Raw genomic sequence first — 26451 nt, 5'->3', positions numbered from 1 at the left:
GCTCGTGTTGTGCGACTGGAATGAAAGTGAAAAGGATTAGACGGAAGCAGAGTGCCATTTTGAGAGGGTTTGCATCACATTCACTCTGATCCGGTCCCCCTCCTCCTCCTCGCCTTTCACGAGAGTTTTTAAATCATAAAGTGTGCGTCGCCGTTCCTCCAACCTTCAGGCAAACAACCAAATGAATCTCCTTTTAAACTGTCACTTGAGTGCTGTTTGAATTCAATTTTTTTCGAGTCTCATCCAAGTTACAAGTTTAATTATTGTGAACATTCGTGGTGAAAGACAGTGGAAGTGGCGCCCTTCTGGGTGGCTGATATTATTCACACACACATGAAAAAAAACATTTGGATTGTCAGCAATGCAAGAATAAGTTGTGGAAAGAAGACAGAAAAAAGTGAGGCTACATCACAACGGTGCAGATTTAGAAATTGTAATTTTCAACATTTTCATTCTCGTAAAAAGCTTAAAAAAATGCAATTTTAATAGATATTGGAAAGCAGTTTTAAATGTAATATTCGAAAATGCTGCAGAGAAAAGCAGCGCCGCTAAAATGTAAATGTTTTTTCATTTTATTTGCTCAAGATTTTATCAAGATTTGACTTCCAGTTACATTTTATTGTCGTTTTATCCAGCAATTTATTCTATTTTTTCAATTTTCCGCTGCTAGAATATAAACTGCAATAATGCGGAGCCCTTTTAACCTTTTGCAGTTTATCGTTGCGGCACCAGTAAACTTAAATATGCGGCTGTGTTTTGTGAAGCGGGTACAGTGGGTTCAGCGTCTGAATCGCAACACTTGACATTAAGCATTCAGCCGTGTAGTCGCTGCTGCAGAACATCAGCAGCCCGACCTCCTCCGTTCACTCCAAACACCCGCTGAAAGAAAGGCATTCAACAAACTGCAGTGGATGCACCGATGAAGACGCTCGGCAGATACAGGAAGTAGGAACAGAAAAAAAGCTGGAGCATTAGTGGACACAGTTTTGGAGTGAAATGTTTTCTGGCAGTGCAGGTGCAAATAAATTTACATAAATTTGCAGCCGGACAAAAGAGGGTCTTTTATATTTGTAAAAATGTAGATTTATAAAAGATTGAATGCACTTTTAAAGGTTAATTGTGGAGTTTCTTCTTATCGACAGCGTGGACAGGCGTGACATTCATGCACCAAACTGGGGGCATGTTACGATAACCAATCAGGATGGGGCACCGTGGGGCGGGCGTCCAATCAGGAGGCGGCTCCGGGTCGCGCTGACGAATCACTCCAAACTTTTCTCTCTCTCTTTCTCTCTCTCTCTTTTCGTACTTATCTCCATGCTGATGGAGGATTGTGAGTGAACGCTGGGACGAGCCTCGGCGTCGCTCTCACACTCTCCCCTCCTCCTGGTTATTTTGGTACGATGGAGAAAGTGTGGCTGACTCCTGGAAGAAACCCTCTGGCGACTGGCTATTTATAGAGAAGACACACGGTCGCATTTGCATCTGGAGCTTATGAGAGAAGAGAGAGAGAAAAAGGGAGAGGCTTGAAGGATACAGTCGATTCTTGAAATAAATAATTTATCCCCAGTTATTTCTTTGCAGGACAAATAAAAGAAGAAGGAAAATATAAGGCGGGAGTGTCCCACATTCTCAAAAAAAACCCACCTTGAAATAAGACAGGCTGACCCAAATTGAATTAAATCGATTCAGATTCTCCTGAGCCGGCTTTTTCCACAGTGTACACAGTATTATCCTCCATTCCTGTGACAGTGTCGTGAGCAGTATGCATTACTCAGCTCCTTATAAAAATACTTGGGAGCTGCGCTATCGGATTCCTGCGCTTCAATAATTGGAGCCGCCAATGCAGAACAAATGACGTCCCCTATTTTTTCCCCATTTGTGCCCGTTGAAAGTGCATCCCCCCCCCCCCGGGACTCCAGCCGCCGCTTAGCCATGAGATCAGCAGATTCTGAGTCAGAGGACTATCCCCAGGTCTGCTAACCGCTAACCGCTAAATGCTGGGCCTGGATTAAAACCTGGACATGTTCAGGATTCGGGCGTACAGAGGGAATGCAGGAAAGAAAGAAGGAAAAAAAAAAACGCCATGATGGCTTCGATACAAAACCGGACCTGAAATCAGTAAATTGTAAGCATAATTTTAAATTTGATGGGTTGCTTCTGTTTTACCACCAGTGTTTATTGGTTTATCAGCTCAGGAAACACAACGACCAATGACGTACGAGTTCAGCCATCCCATGTGACGCTACTCAGCCAATGAAGTCACTAAACATGTAGACGCTAAACATCGCAGGTCAGAAAACATCACATCATTCAAAATGGCCAACTTCCTGTTGTGTTTAGGCCATGGGTGCCTATTACATTTCTGTGCATCTTGCCAAGTTACATACGTATAGAATATTTTATAAGTCTGAGTTACATGTACTGGTTGTAGAAAATGTTTTAAATTTTCCACAAGGCACTATTGAGCCATTTTGACACACAAATGCGGCATTTTTGACGTGTTTTTCAGTATTTTTAGGCCTTGAAAAGTCAACAAACAGGACAAAAGACCTAATTAAAGCTGCAAGTAGCGTTAAGCGGGTCCCACACACCCACGCATGTCAGGACGTGGCGCATGCCGAGGTGTGACGTACGTCGGAGTGTGACACAGATGTGAAGGTGTGGAGACGTAGCTGACCAGTTTCAAGGATTATATCAAAAAGTTTGAAGACACGGTAGTGCATAGATAGAGTATTTTCAGAATTACAGTGTGCTTTAAAATTAGGCAAACTGACACAGACAAGTCTTAGAAAAATACTGAAGGTCAAATCAGTGTTTAGAAAGAAGGACAAAATATACTGAAACCAGTGTAAAGAGGCTGAAACAAAGTGGGAGCCAATAGAAAGAAGATAAAATATACCAGGAACACACTAGGAGCCAATTTAAAGAGGCTGAAATAACATTCGGTGTTCGGGCTCTAATAAAGCAACACTGAGAGGAAGAAGCTTTCTCATCTATGAACATAATCACAACTAAATATCGATCCAGACTCAACAATGAGCTCCTCCAGATGTGTTTGAGAATGGCCCTGACACCGTTCAGACCACGATTCAAAATACTGGCATGGCAGCAGCAGAGGAAATACGGGGAGTGATAGAAAACAAGGAAAAAAAATTAAAGTGCTCACTTGTATGAATTTTTTTGAGTTTTACGTATTGTTAAAGATCTTGATTCAGGTTGTTCAGTCATTATTTAGTCAAGCTCTGCACTTTATTTTAAGATATATCAAAGTTGATTATTGATAAATGTTGTCAAAATGTTTCTGTACGGAATTTATTTGATTTGACAGCCATTTATTGATTAATAAAACCACTAGCTTATATCAACATGTTCCGGACCTTTGCTTTAACACATTTTCTCTGACTGGACCTTTTTGAATTTTAGTTCCTGGCTTTGACACATTTTCCGCCTGCTCATGTTGACATTTGAAGCATTTCAACGTCACCGAGGGCCTTTCAGTCGCTCACATCCTCCTTCCATGGATCCACCAGGGGCTCATTTCCAGCGTGCGACCCCCTCGGCGTGTCCAGGACAGGCCGGCGGTGACCACTACTTTGGGCGCATTAGGACGGCATAATTAAAGAGCAGCACTGGAGTGTGAAAGGAGTTGTGTTCTGGAGGCTTTCAAATGAGCCCCATTTACATCGGCGTTGTTGTCACGATTTTTTTTCCCGGATTGGGGGGGGGGGGGTTTGAGATATAAATATGTTAATGTGTGTTTACCCCCATTCACCGCAAGGGCACGGGCGCATTGAGTGTGGTGGAGCTTGGTGGAAGAGAAAGAAAAAAAGAAGGCGGGGAGAGAGTTAAGAAAGAGGGGTAGAAAAGAAAAAGATGGAGGGGAGAGAGGGAGGAGGGAGGGGAGGCGTATACATTATTAACTACGACTTCATCACATGTTCCCAGTTTCTCGGGGACTTATTATTCCGAGGCGCTTTAATGAATAACAAGAAGAGAGGGCAGAAGGGAGAGGAAGGGAGGTGATTGATGAAGCGAGTGCAGACGCCGCCCCCAGCTGGCCGGCTCCGGTACTGCGGGGGAGGTGGGCAGGGGGAGACGTTTGTAAAAATAGCCACAGAGGGCAACAACCTCTAAAGTGTCCCTGGCATTAGCATCTGACAAGGTCCCCGCCTGCCACGCTGCATATAGATTGGGATTTGCTTTGTCAAGGATGCTTGTCAGGCGGACGCGTGACAGCCAGATTTCATGAGCGAGGCCGGACACGGAGGCGAGCGCTCTCTGCAAAGCCTCGTCGGGCGCGTGCACGTGCAGCGCGTTTGTGCTCGAGCGGTGTTTGTGTTTGCAGGTGCCGCGTCCACACGCACAAAACAAAATTGGAGGGTAAGACTCACTGTATCCAAGGTGACCGCTGCCTCTTTTTTTCTGTCTCAGAGTGAGTGGAGGCATTTCTGATCACCATCGTCCCACTTTCCACAAGTTCATCCTCCTCGACTTATTACTACAAACACACAAAGAGAGGAAAAGCAAAAGGAGGGAACTGGGGGGAAGATGGTTTTTAATTGTCTTTTTGTGATCTTGTGTTAGCTGATAAATCCTGCAGGCCTCAGGAGGAAGAAGGGATGTTTTGTAGGAAGGAGGTCGGTCGGTTAAAAAAACAAGAAGAGAAGTCCTTCACGTGAGACGACAAATAAAATCAGTAAATAAAAGGCTGATGTTGACACTTTAGTTGTGGCTTCAGCCAAACCTTGAGGCTGGTTTTAAACACTGCAAAGCTTCCAGAGGCTCTAATTTCTCTTTCTTTACACTGCTTTTAGTACAGTATTGCACTGGTGATGATTTCTTGTCTTTTTACAGTGATGCTGTTATTCTCTAGCTGTTCAACTGCTTCTGTATCGTCTAATTTAATCATATATCATTTACTGTCCAGTGCATTGACTCATTAGTTTTTTGACTTCATTTCATCTTGTTATTGAATGTTTGGGGTCTTTAATTATTTCAGTTTTTGTCAATATTTGTCTAATTTGACTTTTAACTTACTGTAAAGCACCATGATATCAAGCTTTCCAAAGGTGACATGCAAATAATATTAAAGCAAAACACTGGAGGGTAGGACTCAGAGTGGAGGCATTTCTGATCACCATCGTCCTACCTTCCACAGGTTCATCCTCACATGGACAATTTGGCATCTCAGTTATTACTACAAACAGACAAAGAGAGGAAAAGCGAAAAGAGGGGAACTGAGCTGAAGCTGTTTTTTAAATTGCTGATGTGACCTTGTGTTAGCTTGATAAATCCTGGACGTTTTGGGGGAAGATGCCACATAAGAGGTTGGTCAGAAAATGAAGAAAACAGCAGGACAAATGAAATCGGTAAATAAAAGGAGGATGTTGACACTTTTAGTTCTGGCTTCATCCAAACCTTTTAAACACTGCAAAGCTTCCAGGGGCTCTAATTTCTGTTTCTTCACACTGCTTTTAGTAGAATATTGCACTGGTGATGACTTCTTTGCTTTTAATCTCATGCTTCATCTGTAGCTGTTCAGTTGCTGCTATATTTCTTAACCCTTAGATGCATAAGTGGGTCAAAAATAAACTGTTTTCTTGCAATGTCTCATTTTCCAGCTATTCCTCCAAAAAACGTGTTTCTTATATCATTCCATTTACATTTTCAAATGATCTTTTCTACTTCTAAAGAAACTGTAATATTTGTATCACAACCCCAAGCTCTTTATCACTGATAATATCATTTGAGAGGTGATGCAAACTTGGAGGAAAGAGGGAAAAATGTCAACAAATCGATGTTGACATTCTTCTATTGCTGTTCTGTGCAATATTCTTCTTTTTTACTTATCAAAATCTGTTATAAAGTGAAAAATAAACATATTTAAAACATGAAATCATTCCTGTGTGGACAAAAATATGCTATAAACAATAAACAAGTGATACTCTGAACCAAAATGACAAAAATGGCCATAAAACACACTGATTCTTACATTTTTTAGCCCACTTATTGAAGAGTGTGGGGTCCAATCACTGGAAAATCTAAGGGTTATTGAGGCATAATTTGCTTAACAAGAAAGTGCTTTGATGCAACAGTGTATGGCTTCGTTTTATTTTGCATGTTTGATATCTTAATTATTGGAATTGTTGTCTAATTTGACTTTATATTTATTGTAAAGCACCAATATGTGAAGCTGACATGCAAATAACGTTAACACTGTAGCAAAACGTTGGACGGTAATGGTTTTTAATTTGTATTTTCTGATGAGATCTTGTGTTAGACGGATAAATTGTGCACGTTGAACTCTCTGCAGGGCCTCTGGAGCGAAAAGAAAAAGGACGTTTTGGGGGAAGACTTCAAATCGGAGGCTGTCAGGTCCGTCTGCTGAGCTCCTGCTGCTGCCTTTCATTCAGACGTACAGAAAGTGTCGAGGAGCCATTGTAAGGAAACTATTAAGAGAATAACAGCTTTCATACTTTCACCTGATCCCTTTGTCTGTGCGGTCCACACCGTTCTCAGCTGCTTTTCCTCTCAGCGCTGGTTTCTTTTTTCAGTGAATACAGAAGACATTAATGCCACCAGACCTGTCCAGAACCTCTCACGGTTCTTTAAAGTGAAGGGCTTCGTCGCTGCTAAGTGAATATAATAATTAGGCACTCGGTAGCTGTGTTTTAATTAATGTACTAATTAAGTTTTGGTGTCCAGGAAACAAGCGAGCAAACAGATTTATGGTGTTTAAACTGCAGCTCTGTTACACATCATGTTTAATGTCAGCTATTTAAAAACTACAGTTATGAAATAAATGCATTTTGCAAATAAATATACTTAAAAAGAACAAAGGAGGAACAAAAACTTAATAGAAAGAGAAAATTAATATGCAGATATTGTGATAATTAATTTTAAATCACAGGTTTTAAAGCTAAAATAAAAAGCTACACATTTTTCCACAATTACATTTTTTTAATTTATTTTTATTAAAATTTTTATAAGTTGGTTTGAAGAATTTTTTTTACTTTCTTACAATATTTTTATTATCAACAAAACAGATGAAACATACTAAAAAAAGCACAAAAAGAAGAAGAAAACCTTCATAGAAAGAGAAAATTAACAAGCAGATATTGTGGTAATTAATTTTAATAAAGTTAAAATAAAGAGCTGAACATTTTTTCACAATTATATTTTTTAATTTATTTGAATTTTTTGTTTAATTTTTATAAGTTGGCTTGATTCATTTTTTAAAATTCTTACAGGAGAAAATACTATTAAAAATAAAGCTGAACATTTTTAAACAATTAGGATTTAATTATTTTCATTTTTATCTAAAATAAAAAGCCAAACTTTTCCATTTTTTTTAACTTTTCCACCATTTTATTTTCTTAAAAAACATTCTTTTTCATTAAATTTTTTATAAGTTAGATTGGTGACTATTGTTTTTTAAATTTCTTGCATTTTATTCTCCGTAGGACTGAGATATTGGATAACTGTCCTGAATAAGACGAATCGTCTGCAGAAGTGATGAACGTGTCAAACAGGCGTTGCGTTAAACCTGCAACTCTGACCGTAATGTTACACTCGGTGACAAAAGATGAAGTCATAACAGCGATAAATGAAACGACGGCGAGCATTAATTATATTCTCTGCGTGTTTCTCCGTCGTCGCCTCGGTTTTGATGCCACTCCGGATCAGAAGCGCCGTCGATAGCAGGACTTAGTGAAAGGTGACGTCCTGTCAAAGCCCCAACGCCAGACGCTTTGTAATGACTTTAAAACTTCGACTTCTCGTCTCCCTCAAATGACCGCAGTCTGGTCTGCTCCTCGTCAGCTTCCTTCTGAAACCAGAACCCCGTCTGCAGCTGTTTGTGCAGCCCTTTGATTTTCCCTTTCCTCCTCAACAATCGGGCCAACTGGTGCCGAGTCGCCGCTACTCGTCTGCTCTGATGTGTGACAGCTCAACCATTCCTCTGCAGGAACGAGTCTCAGCGTTTCAGCTGGTCGGCTCGCGACGGCCAGACTTCAGAGGCGGGTAATCGTGTTTATTACGGGAGGTCGGAGGTCGCGCGTCGCCTAATGGCCTCGGCCGACTCTCTGCTTGTTGAGCGGCTGTCGCACTTGTTTCCACAGAAAACAAGAAGGAGGTGAGTTTAAAAGTCATGGCTAACAGCATAGCTTCTGTCCAAAGCAAGAAACAAACAGAAGAATCTCTATTTCAGACAGAAACCTGAGCTCAGCTGTGTGATGTTGGATTTTTTTGTTACTTAAAGATTTGGTAGAAATATTGACAACCAAACGTCTGTTTTGAATCCTGTCCCAGATAGCAAACTATGGGTGAATCAATGTTGGATCTATGTTGAGACCTAACGTCGAAATTATACAGAAAGCGCAAGGTTGATAAAATGTTGAGTCAACGTTTGCTTACATAGATTACATGTTTGCAAACGTAGATTCAACATTAATTAAACATTGACCTGTCAAACATTTTAATTAAACCAAAATACAACGTAGATTCAATGGTATCTTTTAAACACAAACTTCAATGTTGACAAAATGTTGTTGAATCAACGTTGATCCAACCATCAGTCTTCAACCGTAACCAAAATTCAACCTTCTTAACCCTAATTCAACATTGATTTAACATCTTTTGCTATCTGGGTAAAGTGTGATTTATGGTTGAAAAGCAAACGTTGACTCAACATTTTATCAACCTTGCACTTTCTGTATAATTTCTATGTTAGGTCTCAACATAGATTCAACATTGATTCACCCATAGTTTGCTATCTGGGGTAGTCCTTGAGTCCTGCAGCTCTCTTCATGTCTGTTCCAGGTTCACATTTATTAGTTTCACTTCCTTTCTTCCTCTTTGCTGTGTAGAGATTCCACGGTTATTACCGTTTTTCATCGAGGCTTCGTCTTCCTGTGAGATTTCACCCAGAGATGGATGGAACAGAAGAATGAAATCGCCCATAATAAAGACGTGTAATGTCATTTAAACTTATTTTATTGTTTATTTTGCAGGGACTGTTAACTTTTCTCCTCTGATGTGTGACACCTTAACTGTTTCTCTGCAAAAACGAGCAGCGAAGTCTTGACGTTTCATAGGTAATCGTGTTTATTACGGGAGGTCACGCGTCGCCTAATGGCCTCGGCTGGACTGTTGACGTGTGAGTGGCTGTCGCACTTAAAATAGCGTAACTTTTAAACCAACAACTCAATAAGGAAAGTATAGTTTTACCTTGCTTAAGTGTTTCGACTGCATCTGCAGTCTTCCTCAGTGTCATCCAACGTATTGAGTTGGTTTAAAAGTAACGCTATTTTATAGTAAAAAATGACAAAATGAACATAATTCCAATGGCTGTCGCACTTGTTTCCATGGAAGCAGGAAGGAGGGGAGTTTAAAGTCATGGCTAACAACATAGCTTCTGTCCAAAGCAAGAAACAAACAGAAGAATCTCTATTTGAGACCATACCCTGAGCTCAGCTGTGTTAATGGATTGGATTTTTTTTGTTAATTACAGATTTGGTAGAAATATCAACAGCCAAATGTCTGTTTGAATCCTGCAGCTCTCTTCATGTCTGTTCCAGGTTCACTTTATTAGTTTCACTTCCTTTCTTCTTCTTTGCTGTGTAGAGTTTCCACGGTTATTCCGGTTTATCTTCACACCATGAATCGAGGCTTTGTCTTCCCGTGAGATTTCACCCGGAGACGGACGGAATAGAAGAATGAAATCACTCTAAATAAACCAGTGTACTGTCATTTAAAGTTATTTTAATGCTAATTTGCAGGGACTGTTAACTTTTCTGCTCTGATGTGTGACAGCTTATCCCAGGAGTGTCAAATTCATCTTAGTTCAGGTTCCACATTCAGCCCAGTTTGAGCTCAAATGATCCGGACCAGTGAAATCACAGCATAATAACCTATAAATAACCTCAACTCTCTCAAAAGAGTACATCCTGACAACGATCACATTTAAGGAATTATCTCTTTACAAAACCTCACGAACAACCTGAAAAATAAATACGTTTTTAACAACATTCAGTCTCAGTTTATCATTTCCACATTACAACTTCCAGATCACAGAGTGTCTACAAAGTAACACAACATTTAGTCATCTGGAGCTGAACCACACAGGATTTAACTTTATGATCAAAACGACAAAGGTCAGAAAAGAAAAGACAAAAAACAACCAAAACAAGACAAAATATTACAAAAATGAAACAAAATGACAAAAATGAGACAAACACCAAACAAAATTTAAAAAAGACAAAAAAATTGGACAAAAAAGTTACAAAGCGACAATAAATGGACACAAACGAGATAAAAAATACAAAAAAGGGACAAAACGACAGAAATGCGAGAAACAACAAAAATCAGACAAAAAAAACAACAAAACCAAGACAAAATGTTACAAAAATAAGACACAATGACAGAACAATCTAGTATTTTATGATCCAAACAACTTGTCATGGTCTAGAAATTATTTTAAATTTATAGTTTTACTAATTTACAATCTGCAGTTAATGTCTTCTCTGTAATTTTTACACTTTGAGGGGCGGATTGGACCCTCTGGAGGACCACTTTTGGCCCACGGGCCTCATGTTGGGCACCCCTGGCTTAACCGTTTCTCCCGTGTTTCAGTTGGTTGGCTCGCTACAGCCAGACTTCAGAGGCGGTAATCGTGTTTATTACAGAAGGTCGGAGGTCACGCGACTCTCTGCTTGTTGACGTACGAGCGGCTGTCGCACTTGTTTCCACCGGAGCAGGAAGGAGGCGAGTTTAAAAGTTTTGGGAATTGGGAGACTTTCCACCTGTATCCCGTCACTCAGCGCCTGTCAGCGCCGATCTCAGCCATCCATCATGTTCATAAAATCATTAATCTCCCCAGGAGCAACTGGTTGCAGATGGGCTCCGTCCCCGGCTTGTTCGGCTAAGCGACGGCTTCATCTGTTCCATCCGTTCTGACACGCTACAATCTGAAATTAAAGCCTGCAGTCACTTAAAAAAAACAAAACAACCTCTTTCCTCCCAAAGGTTGCGGCACACCTGCAATAAGCAGCGACACATAAAAGCATCCAGGTGATGAAAACCAGGATGCAGCCTCCAGACCAAATCATCTATCACGTTGTCGTACAAGAGCGGACAGAAAGATCACACAGGAAAAAAGCGAGAGTGCCGGCTTTGTACGCCGGCTGCAGCCCAGCTAATCTCCACAGACTTGGCTTTATTGCCTCTCTCTGCCCTATAATGATGTTAGGACTCTGGGCTGCTTGGGTTTGTCGTGCTGCCGCTCCCCAGCCAGCCTCCATTTGGCTTTGGGGAAGGAGTTGATATTGGCCAGACTGCACAGAAATCTCCCCTAACAGGTTAAAGCCTCGGTTTACACTGCAGACACAAATAATGAAAATATGCATGTACAAACACAGACGTGCACACAAAGCGGGCGTGTGGACAAATACTGCTAAATATACGTATAAATATAAGTTTGTTTACCCAGATATCTGCAAATAACAAACTATTTACTCACATCATTACATTGAATGTTAATTTCTCTTCAATTCAGGCTAAAATATTTGATATTTTTGGACAGTTTAAGTCATCGATTAGAATTTAAGTTTGGATTGCTTTTGGTTTTCGTCAGACCTTTGAATCTAACAAAAACACAAAGACGGGGCTGCAGAAAACAGCTATTTTCCCCTTGAAACATCTTTTCCCTTTGTTTGCTCTGAAATGTAACAAACCGACCGTTGCACTTTCTTTCTGACAAAGTGAAAGTCCTTGTGTAAAGCAGCACAATATGACATGGAAACAAAGGTTTATATATTAGAGTTAAACTGGAAATTGAAGGATGACAAAAGCATATAAAAGAAGACCTATTATTTCTCCAAACTCTCTAAGTTTCTGTTAAAGACTTTAAGAAAAAAGCTCAGAGCACTTAAAGAAACAGCTTCTGTCCTTGTAATGCAGTTGTTCTCTGAGTTAATAGCTTCAACTGTTAGAAAAATACTGCAGAATATACACACAGCTCTTGTTTACAGAGGGTTATGGAATCAGGATTTGTAGCTAATTAACTGCTGTCAATGAGGAATTCAGCTGCTTTAAAATGCAGTTTATGTGAGCACAGAGAGCGGGAGAGAAGCTACACATGTAAAGTTCCTGAGTTTTCTCTTAAAGTGTAGCAATTATTACACACTGACACCAAAGAAGAACATTTGTTATGCAGATGTTAACCCTTTAAGACCTACCATTGTGCACCGGGACATATTCTTAAATTTCTACATACTGTAGTGCAATTTTTTGAGTATTTTTATTTGTTTTACATCAGTATAACCCTGACTTATGTTTTAGCTAATACAGTAAATTGCTTAAAAGTGCAATAAACCAAAAAATAAATCCTCTGCAATTATTACAGATCACCATTATAATACTAATCCCGTGTGAATAGTACCTGTGTCACCTATCTACAACACTGGTGAATGTAAGCCGTCTTCCTCGTGTAGCGCCACGTGTTGACGCATTCATACGCTCCGCTCGCCATGCAAAATTTGTCTCAAATGCTGTGCGCTGCAACGATGGAACAAAATTTTCTTAATGAATTCATAGGAGACGACAAAGTGACCACAAAACGCCGTAAGTCGAGGACGTCGTAAACTGAGGACCTGCTGTAATTCTTTTGCCGTGACTTTCCGTGGTTATTCCGGTTTTTCTTCACACCGTAAATCGAGCCTTTGTCTTCCTGTGAGATTTCACCCGGAGTAGCAGAACGAACTTGCCAGTGTAATGTCATTTAAATGTATTTTAATGTTCATTTTGCAGGGACGAGGCACCAGAGTTTAGAAGCAGCTAACTTTATGTCTGTTTTCTGTGGATTTAAAAAACAAGCAGAGACCATGAAGAAAACAACACAAAGTCCTTCAATGTGAGACGACAAATAAAATCTGTAAATAAAAGGATGGTGTTGACACTTTAGTTCTGGCTTCAGTCAAACCTTGAAGCTGTTTTTAAACACTGCAAAGCTTCCAGAGGCTCTCATGTGCTTTAGTTTACTGCTTTTTGTAGAATATAGCACTGAGTCTTGTTGATGCTACTAATGCCTCTATATTTCTACATAATGTTAATTTAATCATAATCTTATTTTACTGTAAAGTGTTTTAATGCAAGAGCTTTTGACTTCATTTTATTTTGTTATTTTGCATGTTTGGGATCTTAATTATTTTAATTTGTTGTCAGTATTAGTCTGATTAGGCTTTTAATGTATTTTAAAGTGCTTTATGTAAAGCTTGTCATGTTGTTTCCAAAAGGTGACGAGCAAATAAAATTATTATTAAAGCAAAAACATGCATCTGTTGCTGCTTAATAATAAGTTTTGACTTCACAGCACGTGTTTGTAGTGATGGATCCACAACAGACTGTTTTCATTTTTAGATTTAAATAAGAGTTGAGGTTAGAGAAGAGCAATTTTCTGATTAATTATAATTTTAGTGTAAATGTTTTGCTACAGGCTTATTGATTATCAGAAGCTCTTCTTCTGTTCAGTATCCATGAACTCTTCTCACCATCTGTCTTTGTTTCCTCGTCTAAATGAGTTTGGCTAACCTTAAAACTTTGTTATTACAGATGAGAAACGCAAGCGGAGCTGTGAAAATACGTCAGCGGTTATGGGCTTTCACTTTAATACCGCTGAGGTCGGGGGGACGGAGGGTGTAAAGGTGTTTCCAAACAACACCAAATAAATGAGGCAATTACTTAAAAGGCAACACTCATCCCTCTCCCAAATTGCAAAGCCGTGACCGTGTTCTGCTCCTTCATGTGCCGTCTCCTGAATTTATCATGTCCTATAAACTCATAGTCGCTAAACTCTTCAGGGGGCTTTTTGAAGCGCTCAGACCCGCCCTGCTCCGGGTTCAACAGTTCACATCGTCACCTTGTGAACCATCATCGCTGGCCGCTCCACTCTCCAGAGCAAAGGGAGGGCTTAAATGAAATAATAAATATCCTCGGTATGGCTCCCACCAGCGCGCCGGGCCCATCTGACCCCTCTCAGGACCTTCCAGAGCCAGCAGGAAGAGCCGGAGAGGGGCTGGGGGAGGCTGCAGGTGACCCAGGAAATGCCTGGAAGAGGACGGGGAGCGTTTGATTGTTTCAGCAGCGAGGCCGGCCGGCCGGTCAACAGAACGACCGGAGCCTCGGCTGAGCCCAGCTAAGCCTGGCAGCTGGCAGACATCACAGGAAATATGTTGGTGTGCTCTGGACGAGGAGGTGAGGTGGGCCGCCATCCAGGAGGCCGAACAGACAGCGAAATAACGAGATAGAGACACGAAAGAAAGTGTGTTTAATTTACCAGCACAAAACTAGAGATGGGATGAGATTAATAATTAATTAGAGGCTCTGTAATTAATGAATCACATTTTGTCAAATAACAATATTGGACAACATTCAACATTTTAAGACTTTTTTTGAATCTCAGTCACTTCCAATGTCTTGAAAAGTGCTCTATTATGGGATGGTGACACCGTTAGCCGGTACCAGGACTGTTGTTGCTAACATATGGTGCCTCGCCCCGGAGCTCATTTGCATAAAGTAGTTTCATTTATGCAAATGAGGTGGGGGGGGGGGGGCGGTTTGACGCATCGTGAAACTTTGGTTAAACGTCTAAACTAGCCGTCGTTGAACTAAAACCAGGGCAGATTCAGCAGATTATTTCTCACCTCAAATACTTCCAGAATATTTTTTACTGAATTGTTTTTGTAAATACAACAGAAAGTTTGCGACCCACATGCCATGTTGTTCCGACGTTATTACCAGACTTATGGTCTAAAGGCTGACTGGATTGGACTCTCTTATTGTGGTAATTTTGCATCTTTTTTTGGGCAATTTTCCATCTTTTTGTGGTAATTTTGTTTCATTTTTGTGGTAATTTTGCAACTTCTTTTGGTAATTTTGCATCTTTTTCTGGTAATTTTGTGTCGTTTTGCATCGTTTTTGTAATTTGGCATCTTTTTGCGGTAATTTTATGTCTTTTTGTGGTAATTTTGCATCTTTTTGCGGTAATTTTGTGTCGTTTTATGGTAATTTTTTCTTTTTGTGGGAACTTTGCATTTTTTTGTGGTAATTTTGCATCTTTTTATGGTAACTTTGCATCTTCTTGTGGTAATTTTGCGTCTTTTTACGGTAATTTTGCATCTTTTTCTGGTAATTTTGTGTCTTTTTGTGGTAATTTTGTGTCTTTTTGTGGTAATTTTGCATCTTTTTGTGGTGATTTTGTGTCTTTTTCTGGTCATTTTCCATGTTTTTGTGGTAATTGTGAGTCCTTTTTTGGTGATTTTGCATCTTTTTCTGGTAATTTTGCATCTTTTTTCTGGTAATTCTGAATCGTTTTGTGGTGAAGGCTGTCGTTTGACCACCTAATGGCCCACTAGTGGCCCACCCACCAAGTGGCCGATATTCAGATGCGGCGTTTCCATGCGAGGAAAAACAGCCCTGTGGACATGTAGCTAACGTTAGCTCTGGTGCTAACAGCAACATGTTCGACATTGATGCGATACTGTCGGCTTGAAGTGCTGCCGTCATCAGAAAACTTTGTTGCACAATTTGAAAAAAGAAAACTTTCCGCCCAACAAGCTCAATGCAAACTTGACTATCTGGAGGAAGTAAAAGTCATAACAAGGTTTCTGTAGGTGAACCTGCGGAAGGATCATTACCAGACTTTACTGTGTGCTGACGCACTGTTGCCAACTTCTCAGCAAGGAAAGTCGCTGTTGGCTGTCGTGAAAGTCGCTAGAAGTCGCTAAATGACGTCATCGCCTAATTTGCATATTTCCCAGTTTGCATGTAATTGTAATCAATGTTGTAGGAGACAGGAATAACGTTGTGGAATAGACCAAAAAGTGAATATAAAACACCCAACATATGTTTTTGTACTAGAGGCTAAATGCTGTGGTTTATTTTAGCATGACAGCAAAGAAACATTTTCGTTTATATGGCTCCGTAAGTCTGGATGGGATCTGTAGGGACTACGCATGCGCGATTCATCTGCCGTCTGGCCGGGGAGTGACGTGGGTCTCCCCCTCCCCTCACTGAGACTGATGTGGGGTTACTGGACTGACAGCCTGTGCTCTGGGGGGGGAGAAGCTCACAGCAGCACCTGCTGCTTGTTGAAAACAGTAACTGCAGAATGAGCTGAGTTTTCCTATCAGAGTCTCCAAAACGGCAGAAAAAGTCGCTAGATTTGTGGCTAGTCGCTTTTGACCAAAAAAAGTCGCTAGGACGCTTTGAAAAGTCGCTAGATTTAGCGAGAAAGTCGCTAAGTTGGCAACACTGTGCTGACGTCACTCCTGTGCTTCTTCTTCATGGCTGGAAAACAGACTTTATGTTCATTTGCGCCACCTACTGGGCTGGAGAGTGAATCAATGTTGCCAATGTGCCAGAAATTAGGGAGCTGTGAAAAGTGTGATTAAAGGCGTTATTTTTTTAATTTCTTCTGTAATCAGTGAATCTTAACACCTTTGAAGTCTCAGCCTTACGTAAAACACAAACAGAAAAAGAGAAAACTGTGATTTTTAACACTCAAACCTTCCTCTTCTCACTCCTGCACACAGTATATTATCTTTACCAAGTGATACATGGTGACTTTTTTTGATCCTCCGATGTGTCCCTGACCCCGAACAGGACGCCGTAGGAGTGACGTCTCCAGGTCCAGATGCTGCAGCCTGAGAAAACACGACGTGGGCGAGAAGAGGCTCCGAGGGCCGGAGTTCAGAGCTGTTATAACACGAGAGGACAGCGGGATGAGGTGAAGGAATACAGCTGTGGTCGCAGAGAGGGAGGGAGGAGGATCGGAAAGATTAAAGGATGGACGGCGGATTGAAGGAGGGACGGATTGTGTTCGACACTCGTGAGCTCCGAGGTGCAGCAGGTTAGTGAGTAGGCGAAGATGAGGCGGCTGTGGCTGCAGCAGGAAGGTTTCATTCAGGAATGTGGAGAAGCCACGGAAATGTGACTCCAACTGTCCTTCATCGGACAAAAACAGATATTTAGAAATGTGAAACCACGTAGAAAACGCACATATGTGTGGATTTACACAGCTTACATGCAGTTTGTCTCTTACTGCGGCTTCTCAGAACATTTACAGTCTTTAAACATGAAATAAAAGAAGGCAAAATACAAAAAAACACTTTAAGTTTGCAATAAAGTGCAATTTCATGGAAGGAGTTCTTCAAAATATAAACATTTGTCAGCTGTACTGTCATGGGTGTTTGTTATTGAGGTAATTTTCACACATTTGAAAGGAAAACCTGCAGATTCAGTGATCCTGAGCTGAAGGACTGAACTACAAATTGAGTTCGACAAACTCAGTTAACCGGGTTTTATTGATCAGACGTGTTATTTGACTCTTGTTCTGCACAAAATGAAGCCATCAGCAGCTGCTGGTTGATCTGTAAAGAGTATAAAAATGGAAAACACCTGCTGCAAATGATGCAAAACAGGAAACTGTGGATGCTGTAAGCTGACAGATTTGACACTAACATAATGAAGAAGATGCGGAAAGTACTTTCATTTTTGGACAAATCAAAATGAAATTATAGTGATCGATTAAATAATAAATACCACTTTTCTAGTCTGTGTTTTGTGTAAGACTGACTGGGGAGCAAATCAAATCCAAACATGTGAGGAGATTTTTGCATTTTCTGCATCACCAACTGACTGCGTGAAGGTTCCTGTTGCAGCGCGACACAAAGTTTGCATTTTTGCAGCTTCACAGCTTCGTTCAGTGCGACTACAAACGTGAAGATCAACAGGTTTGAGGATAAAACTTCAGTTAAATCTGAATCACTCAGAGCAAATCATCAGGAAACACAGCTGATTTAAATCCCAAATCAGCATCCGTTACCATGGCGATGCAGCCGTGTAGCATCAGTGACCATGGCAACCTAGTCGTGCAGCATCCGTTACCATGGAGATCCAGCTGGTTAAATTAGAGCCACCTTCATAACTTTAAAAACTTATTCTCAGCATGCCTCCACATTTATCTCTCATTGTTGTGCTCAACAGCAACAAAAATGTTCCCAAAATGCAATAACTGAAATAAAATTCTTTACTTTCCCAACATCAGCTCATGGGTGCATCTAGAACTTTCTTCTTCTTGAGCTGCATCCCAGCGTCGTGCGTTTGCATTCAAAACTCGTTCCGTCTCTGCTTTCTGTGCATCTCGTGATTTGAAGGTGTTTTCTAACAGACATAATGATGCACACCGAACATCAGACCATCTCCTCTCCTATAGAACATCAGCACATTTTATTAGTGTGATTTTCACCCGTCCAAATAATCACCGTCATTACATTTTAGCTTGTGTGATTATATATCTGAACGCATCCATTAAATACGTGTAAACACATGGTTAAAACAACCTGATTCTATTTTCTGACAGCTTCTGACAGCAGAGAGCACACGAGCTGGAATAAGTCAAAGAAAACACTAGAAAACCCAGTCAAACAGCCGCGTCACAGTGAACCACATCCTCACATCCTGAGCTCTGTCCAAGTCCAGCTGTTTGCCAAAACTCCTGCCAGGAACCAAATATCCAACTATTTCCCTTCAATCTGTGTCCAGAACTAAAAATCTCTCTTCAGTTACTACAACCCAGTCTAATCTGAGCACAGGAAACACACCGCTCTGTTGTTTTTTCTCTTTCTGGCTTCGTGTTGTATGAAAACATTTCTGATATTTCATTTAACAGGAGTTGTTTGATTACATTTGTTCCACAGATAAAAGGCGTTTTTTATTCTCTCTGTCGGGTTTCTTACTGTATCCGTCTCCTCCGGGAGGCATCCAGGGACAGCCTTCACTACAGCACATCTCTAAACAGCCTGTCTGTGGGGGGTGCGTTTGTTTTACTGTCCCAGCAGGAGGGCTGATGGGAGTCAACCGGGGTCAGGGCAGGCTCAGACTTCATAGCGGAGCTTTGACAGAGGGGCGTAGCCTCTGCAGACCCCACAGATTGCTGGTTCAATAACGGCTCTCGGGGAGTTCAGATACCCTTTATAGAGGACAACTTTAATCAACCACGCTTGAGCTGTTTGTGTTATTGTTTTAAAGGAGGAGTAAGTCTTTTCTGTTTTTTTTTCATCTGGCTGTGTGGGGAGAGCAGCCAGCCGTAAAACTTTCCTTACAGCCTCCACACGGGACGGAGGTTTAAAGTGTTATCGCCTTTTAATTTAGAGGTTAAACAGGTAACTTGGCTGATGTAACGTCCATAAGACGGCCTTTTCTGAGATTTCTAAGTTTGTTATTACTGCACCAAGGAACACAGTGGAGTTATGGGACGATCAGTGTCACATGGACTCAATAGATTGCCAGAATAATGTCTAAACCACATATATGTTATTGACTACTGCCACTGATAAAGAGAATAAAAACAAAACACCCACCAAGATGGCAATAACTGGATGTGACGCGTTTCTATGCGAGAAAAAAAAAAGCCTCTGTGGACACAAACCATTATTTATTGTACTTTTCATTAATTTTAATGACCATATGATTTACAGTATTTATGAAATGATGACAGAAGATAGAAAAGCACTCAGAGCGCACAATACTTCTCCAAGGCTTTCAGAAATGCAGCGTTTATTATTTTGTTTATTAGTTATTGAAGATCAGAAATCACCGCAACATAGAATGTGTTCATTTAATATAGATGTACCCACAAACACAATGACCTTGTGCTGAGTACAGGAGTGTGTTCTGCATGTGTACGTTATGTACAGATACAGAATCATGTAACCTAAATATGTAGCGGGCGACTCAGAAACACCTCCACAGTTTAATCAGTTGTTCCTTGGATCATTTCTGATGGATAAGTCCTGATAAGTCCTCAGTGGTGGATTTGTAGTAGGATCACAATCAGCTGATGTAGTGTTCACGTGTTGTCATGGTTACAGTGACACAGTGCCGCAATCTGGCAATGATACAGAAATATTTAACTAATCCGTGGATCCAGACTATAAGCTGCATCACTGCCTAAATCTAATCACCTGGTCCTTGAGTCATTTCTGACCTTCCCTGAAAATTTTATTCAAATCTGTTAGTCTGTTTTAGAGTAGGGCTGCACAGTGGTTTAGTGATTAGTACTTTCGCCTTGCAGCAAGAAGATCTCCGGTTCAAATCCCGGGGTGGGCCTGGGATCTTTCTGCATGGAGTTTGCATGTTCTCTCTGTGCATGTGTGGGTTTTCTCCGGGTACTCCGGCTTCCTCCCACAGTCCAAAAATATGCTGAGGTTAATTGGTTACTCTAAACTGCCTGTAAGTGTGAATGTGAGTGTGATTGTTTGTCTGTATATGTAGCCCTGTGACAGACTGGTGACCTGTCCAGGGTGTCCCCTGCCTTCACCTGAGTCAGTTGGGATAGACTCCAGCACCCCCCATGACCCTAGTGAGGATAAAGCGGTGTATAGAGGATGGATGGATGGATGATTTAGAGTAATGCTGGTAACAGACAGACAGACAGACATATCAAATGCAACTGTCACATAACTCCGCCAAGGAACGTGGTGGAGTTATGTGTACTTATTCTACACAGTCTGAGAGGTGCATACAGTAATTGAGACTTTGAAGTTTTATTTGTTCACATTTGTTGAACTTGCACTACCGTTCAAGTTTGAGGTCACTTAGAAATGTCCTTATTTTTGAAAGAAAAGTAGTTTTTTTTTCAATGAAGATAACATTATATGAATGATAAATCCAGTGTAGACATAGTTAATGTAGTAAATGACTGTTCTAGCTGGAAACAGCTGATTTTTAATGGAATATCTCCATAGGGGTACAGAGGAACATTTCCAGCAACCATCACTCCTGTGTTCTAATGCTACATTGTGTTAACTAATGGTGCTGAAAGGCTCATTGATGATTAGAAAACCTTTGTGCAGTTATGTTAGCACATGGATAAAAGTGAGAGTTTTCATGGAAAACATGGGATTGTCTGGATGACCCCAAACTTTTGAACAATAGTGCATTTGTATGGACGGACTTTACACTTTTAGAGTCTTGGACCCGTCTAATGACTGAATCTAGCTCGAATCCATCTAATTACAGACACTGCTTGTGAAGCTTTGCGTATTTGAAACGTTTATTGTCCTCATTTTCTTTAGCTTTCACAGCGTCGGCTGGCTGAGGAGGAAAGTAACAGTTAAAGGACATCTGTACGAGGCTTCATTCCATCAGACCGGAGCAGTTCCACCTGAGAACGGCGACAGTAAAACAAGGACCTTATTAAAAATTCAAGCAGCACTTTAGCATAGATAAAGTTACTTTTTTATGTCAGGATGTATTGAGGCCAGAGTTTTTACTCCTCGCGCTGTGATGTCCCGCCCCTGGAGGCTGTGTGAGCGCTTTACGGCGTGGCGAGCAGCTCCTGGCAGATGTGAGCAGCTGGGCTCTGCAGCAGGGCTACTTAAAGAGGCCTTACAGGTGCGGTAATGAGCCGGTTTTTAAAATCCCCCCGCCGCCTCGCTCCTAATCAGCCTCGGGGCTATTTTTACCAACCCCTGCGGGCCCCTCGGGCTCGGGCTTTCAGGTGCTCTGCGAGGGCACGTTGTTTTCGCTGAAACGCTCACACACTCAGGTACATGCAAATCCAGAACACAATAACGGCAGTGAGTTACTGTGATGGTTTAAAGTTTAGTCTAAAGAGAGGGAGGGATTCAACTTCTGTCTCCTGAGATGGTGACAAAAAATGTAAAATCTGTGACATCAGCTTTAAAGGAGTGTCTTTATTTAGTATCCAGCAGGCGTCTCTGTGCTACACCTGCTATTCTACATTACTGCTGCTGCTAAAATACACCATTTAGTGAAGCAACATGAGAGGTTTTCTGTGTGCACATAAAAAATGTGTTGCCGAAAATGGTGAAGAATGGTAAAAAAAACCCTGCAGTTTGGATTTATTTCTTCTGTAGAGAAGATCATCGCCTCACCGTCACTGTGGAAGTTTCTCTGACGGTTTAAAGTTGATTCAAGTTCTGTCTGCAACATCAACTTTAAAGCAGCGTCTTCATTTAGTATCCAGAAAAGATGTAAAGATGTGCACTTAATGAAAATCTGTTGCAGAAAACAAAGAGTATGCATTTTGTTAGCATCTGTTAAATAAGACAAATAATGTCCAAAATACATTTTATAATGAAAGCAAAGGAGAGTTTATGATGTAAAAACGATGTGTTTGTCTTTTATTAAATACCTGCTAACAAACATAAAACCGATTTTTGATCAAATTTGAATTAATTCACACCTTTAATTATCACTCTCTTCTCTGAAGCAGGTCCTTTGGAGCCTTTAGCCACATCACGGTGAAAAAACAGGATTTCCTAAAAGAAAAATAGAAAAATTTATCATCAAGATAAAATAAAACTTTATTAAACCCAAAGAAAATGTTTCCAATAGATATTGCTCAGAAAATACTTTATAAAAATCTAAAATTTGTGAATCTACAGGCGAGCAGTTACAAAGAGTAAGAAATTAATCAAATCTGCAGTTTTAAAGCAACGGAACCATTTTCTGTCTAACAGGGATCATTTTCATGCGTTTACACTGATATTATTTGTCTCATTATTAAGGCTTAAAATGTCCAAAATACACCTTCTGATGAAGTCACAGGACAGTTTTCTACTTAAAAATGTGCACGTAATGAAAATCTGTTGCAGAAAATCAACATTATGCATTTTATGCTTTAAATGTGGCACAAATTGACTGACCTCTTCTCCAAAGCAACCATCAGCAAAAGTGGGATATTAAACGTAAATCTGTAGAACTACTAGTTTATTTTTTGCATTTTTTACATGTCTGTTTCATGGCGAATTGTTGAAATTCCACCATTTCTATGCCCTCAGATGTTTGTGGAGCGTTTTGATTACTTTTGATCAAAACGACCGGTTGTTCATCCTGGCCCTATTTGAGGTTTCCCATTATTACCTCCTTTGAGTTTATAGCTTTTGAAAATGTGCAAAAATGTTCCAAAATCGTGCAAAATATGACACATAACTCAAAATGTTGTGTTTTGCATTTTTGTGCGTCTTGACGAGTTCCATGTGTACCAAATTTCATGAATCTACGTGACACGTATTGGCTTAATTAAATGTTTGAAATTTTCCAGGTAGCTTATTTTCAAGCATTTTTAAACTTTCAAAAGTCCACGAGAAGAATTAAAAATGATAATAAGAAAAAAAACCATGGGTTCCAATAGGGTTCTAGACACCATTCGGTCCTAATAAGAATCTGTAGATGTGCAGTAAACACATGTTGTGATAAGATACAGATAAAGGATTTAATAAAAAATCTCTAGTAAATAAATAAATACCAACATTTGGCATTAATGCAACAAAGCTGCACCTCCACTGACCTTCTATTGACTCAAACTGCATCTTTCCAAACAATCTTTTTTCCGTCTTTCCTCTCGCTGCCTCCGTGTTTCCAGTCAGACTGACACTGTGGAAGGTCAGCGAAGTGTTTGGTGCATAAAGCCAAACACAAAGCACACAAAACAAGCGAACACGAGGTGGAAAATGACCTGGAGGAAAGTCGGACGCGTCTCCACGGGACGCTTCCACGTTAGAAAAGGTCGCGGAGAGTTTCCCGGCACTCGGATTCGAATCATTTCTCAGGTTTTTGGTGAAGTTGGAGGCGTCTGAATGACAACTGAGTTCTGAAACACGACACATCGAAGCGGTTTTATGATCACAGTGATGATTAGAGGCGGCGTCGGGGCTCCGGTCGTGATTATTCCTCGTGTATTGGCATGTTTATGTCCCTGAAAGAATCTATCGCTGCCCATCTGTCTCTCAGTCTGTCTGTCTGGAAACGCCAAGTGCTTTTCTCCGTCTCCTTATCCGAGTCTTTTTCTCTTGGAGTTGTGAAGGTTCTGAGTGCATTTAATCGCAGAGATAAAAAGAGAGAAGAGGATTGTTATTAATTATCCACTACTGCATACATTTAAATCGAGGTTCAAGGCGACTCTTTCCACCGTCGTGGGAGTTCGAAAACCTCAGATGATCTAAACCTCAGTGAGATCTTTGAAATTTCTGTGCAGTATTTTAAAATTACATTGAATTTTTTTTCCATTTTGCACTCTTTTTATTTTCTATGTGCATTAGAACAACGGCTTCAAACTCATTTTAGTTCAGGTTCCACATTCAGCTCAATTTGACCTCCAGTAAAATCACAACAAAATAACCTAGAAATAACCTATAAATAACCACAACTTCTTTCCTTTGTTTGAGTGCAGAAAAGTACACTCTGAAAATGTTCACATTTAAGGAATTATCTTTTACAAAACATTAAGAACATCCTGAAATTTGGTAAGAAAAATAAATTCCATTTCAACAACATTCATCCTCAGTTTATCATTTCCACATCACAACTTCCAGATCAGAGTGTCTACAAAGGAACACAACATTTAGTCATCTGGAACTGAATGATGTAGGATTTTACTTTATGATCAAAATGACAAAGATGAGACAAAGTATTACAAAAACGAGATGCAAAATGACCAAAACGAAACACAAAATGACAAAAAAATGAGACAAACGGCATGAAACAAAACAAAAAGGAGACGAAAAAATTTGACAAAAAGGTTACAAAGCAACAAACAAATGACACAAAATGACAAAAAATGACCCAAAACGACAAAACAATACACAAAGCAACATATAAAACAAACACAAAATGACAAAATAAGGCATAAAACACAAGTGAAACGAAAAGGAAACGCAAAACGATCAAAAGAAACAAAACGACAAAAACTCGAGACGAACGCCAAAAGTCTGACAAAAAAACAACAAAAACGACACAAAATTTTACAAAAACGAGATGCAAAATGGCCAAAACGAAACACAGAACAGCAAAAAAATGAGACAAACGACATGAAACAAAACAAAACGAGACAAAAAATGGCACAAACAAGACAGAAAACCCACAAAACAACAAAAACAACACACAAAGCAACATATAAAGCAAAACATGACAAAAATAAGACAAAAAAATTGGCAAAAACTTGTGACGAAAGCCAAAATCGGACAAAAAACCCCAGAATATTACAAAAATGGGATACAAAATGACCAAAACGAAACACAAAACAACAAAAAAATTAGACAAATGACATGAAACCAAGCAAAAAAGAGACAAAAAGTTACAATGCGACAAAAAATGGATATAAACGAGACATAAAATGGCAAAAAAAAAAGGACAAAAGACAAAATATTACGAATATGAGACACAAAGCAATGAACAATCTAGTATTTTACTTTATGATCCAAACAACTTGTCATGGTCTAGAAATTATTCTAAACGTATAGTTTTACTAATTTGCAATCCGCAGTTAATGTCTTCTCTGGAATTTTTACACTTTGAGGACCGGATTGGACCCTCTGGAGGACCACTTTTGGCCCACGGGCCTCATGTTGGACACCCCTGCATTAGAAGTTGGGACCTGCAGTGGAGATGCTGCAGACCAGGACTGTCACGTCCAGCGCCTATAGCAGCATTTATTCCTCAATGACAAAACGAGAACAGAAATAGGTTATTAATCCGGTCGTTCATCCTCCAGTGACACATTCATGCAGGAAATCTGCACCTCCAGCTGATGGAGACTCGCTCCAGGAGCCTCGGGCTACGCTTGTTCTGACACTCTCACCCATTAGCCTGGCATCCCGTCCACGCCAGTTCCTGAATCACTGAGTAGATTTAAACACCTACTCATCTCAGGTGTTCCTCAACATGTTTCTGTGCTCCGGCGCTGTTTCTTCATTTTCCATTCAACGGCGTCGGAGAGGCTGTCAGAGGGAAGAGTTTTTTTTCTGGAATCAACATACCTTAAAGCTAAAAACCTGCTGCTGGTTTATGTTCTTCTTCTTCTGAATCCCACGAGCAGACCAAAGCTAACAGCGTTCTGTCTGTCGCTGGTTCCCGCTGAACGTCTTTAATACCGCCGTTTGACATATTGGGAAATGTGCTTTAACTAAATCTACCTGCTGGTTTGTTTATTCGAGCGTTAAAACAACACTTTGTCGTTTTGCAGGAGGTTGCGTGTTGGACGGCTTCTTGGCTGGCGGCAGAAGTTTGCTGCTGGTTGCCTGGCAACTGCTTTCAGCCAAATAACACATAAAACTCAGTTTAAAAGAGCAAGTATATGTCTGTACATATCAGCGTATGCATGGAGATATGTGGGTGGATTCTGTTGCCTTTAGATTGAACAAGACTAACATTTTCCCTCTGTTTCTAGTGTTTGAGCTAAGCTAACTAGCTGCTGGTTGTAGCATCCTTAGCCATCTAGAACTTAAGTCAAACACCAAAATTTGTTGGTTAAATTCAGTGCACTTGTAGTTTTGCAGAAGCTAATTGGCTTAGCTTTGCATAAACACTGGAAACAGGGTAAAGTGCTAGCCGTTTTTGATCTAAAGCCTAACATTTTACCCCTGTTTC

General features: G+C 40.4%; 3 long non-coding RNA genes across 3 annotated transcripts in view; 2 read left to right on the top strand and 1 right to left on the bottom strand.

Moving 5' to 3' along the window:
- Positions 1 to 26451, top strand: part of LOC127533758 (uncharacterized) — a 55497-nt gene that overhangs the window by 20920 nt on the left and 8126 nt on the right. Inside the window, exons 2-3 of the long non-coding RNA XR_007941507.1 lie at positions 6314 to 6440; positions 16660 to 16906. This is a non-coding gene — a long non-coding RNA (uncharacterized LOC127533758). The remainder of the gene's footprint in view (positions 1 to 6313; positions 6441 to 16659; positions 16907 to 26451) is intronic.
- LOC127533760 (uncharacterized) lies at positions 7359 to 10028 on the top strand. Its single transcript, XR_007941510.1, has 2 exons — positions 7359 to 8972; positions 9625 to 10028. It is a non-coding gene; the product is annotated as an uncharacterized LOC127533760 (long non-coding RNA).
- Positions 21736 to 24684, bottom strand: LOC127533759 (uncharacterized). The gene is made up of 2 exons (XR_007941509.1): positions 22268 to 24684; positions 21736 to 22080 (listed from the first exon to the last, which is right to left on the bottom strand). It is a non-coding gene; the product is annotated as an uncharacterized LOC127533759 (long non-coding RNA).

This window comes from Acanthochromis polyacanthus, chromosome 4, assembly GCF_021347895.1.
Source record: "Acanthochromis polyacanthus isolate Apoly-LR-REF ecotype Palm Island chromosome 4, KAUST_Apoly_ChrSc, whole genome shotgun sequence".
In the NCBI taxonomy this organism is placed as follows: domain Eukaryota; kingdom Metazoa; phylum Chordata; class Actinopteri; family Pomacentridae; genus Acanthochromis; species Acanthochromis polyacanthus.
This window is presented reverse-complemented; position numbering and strand designations above follow the sequence as displayed.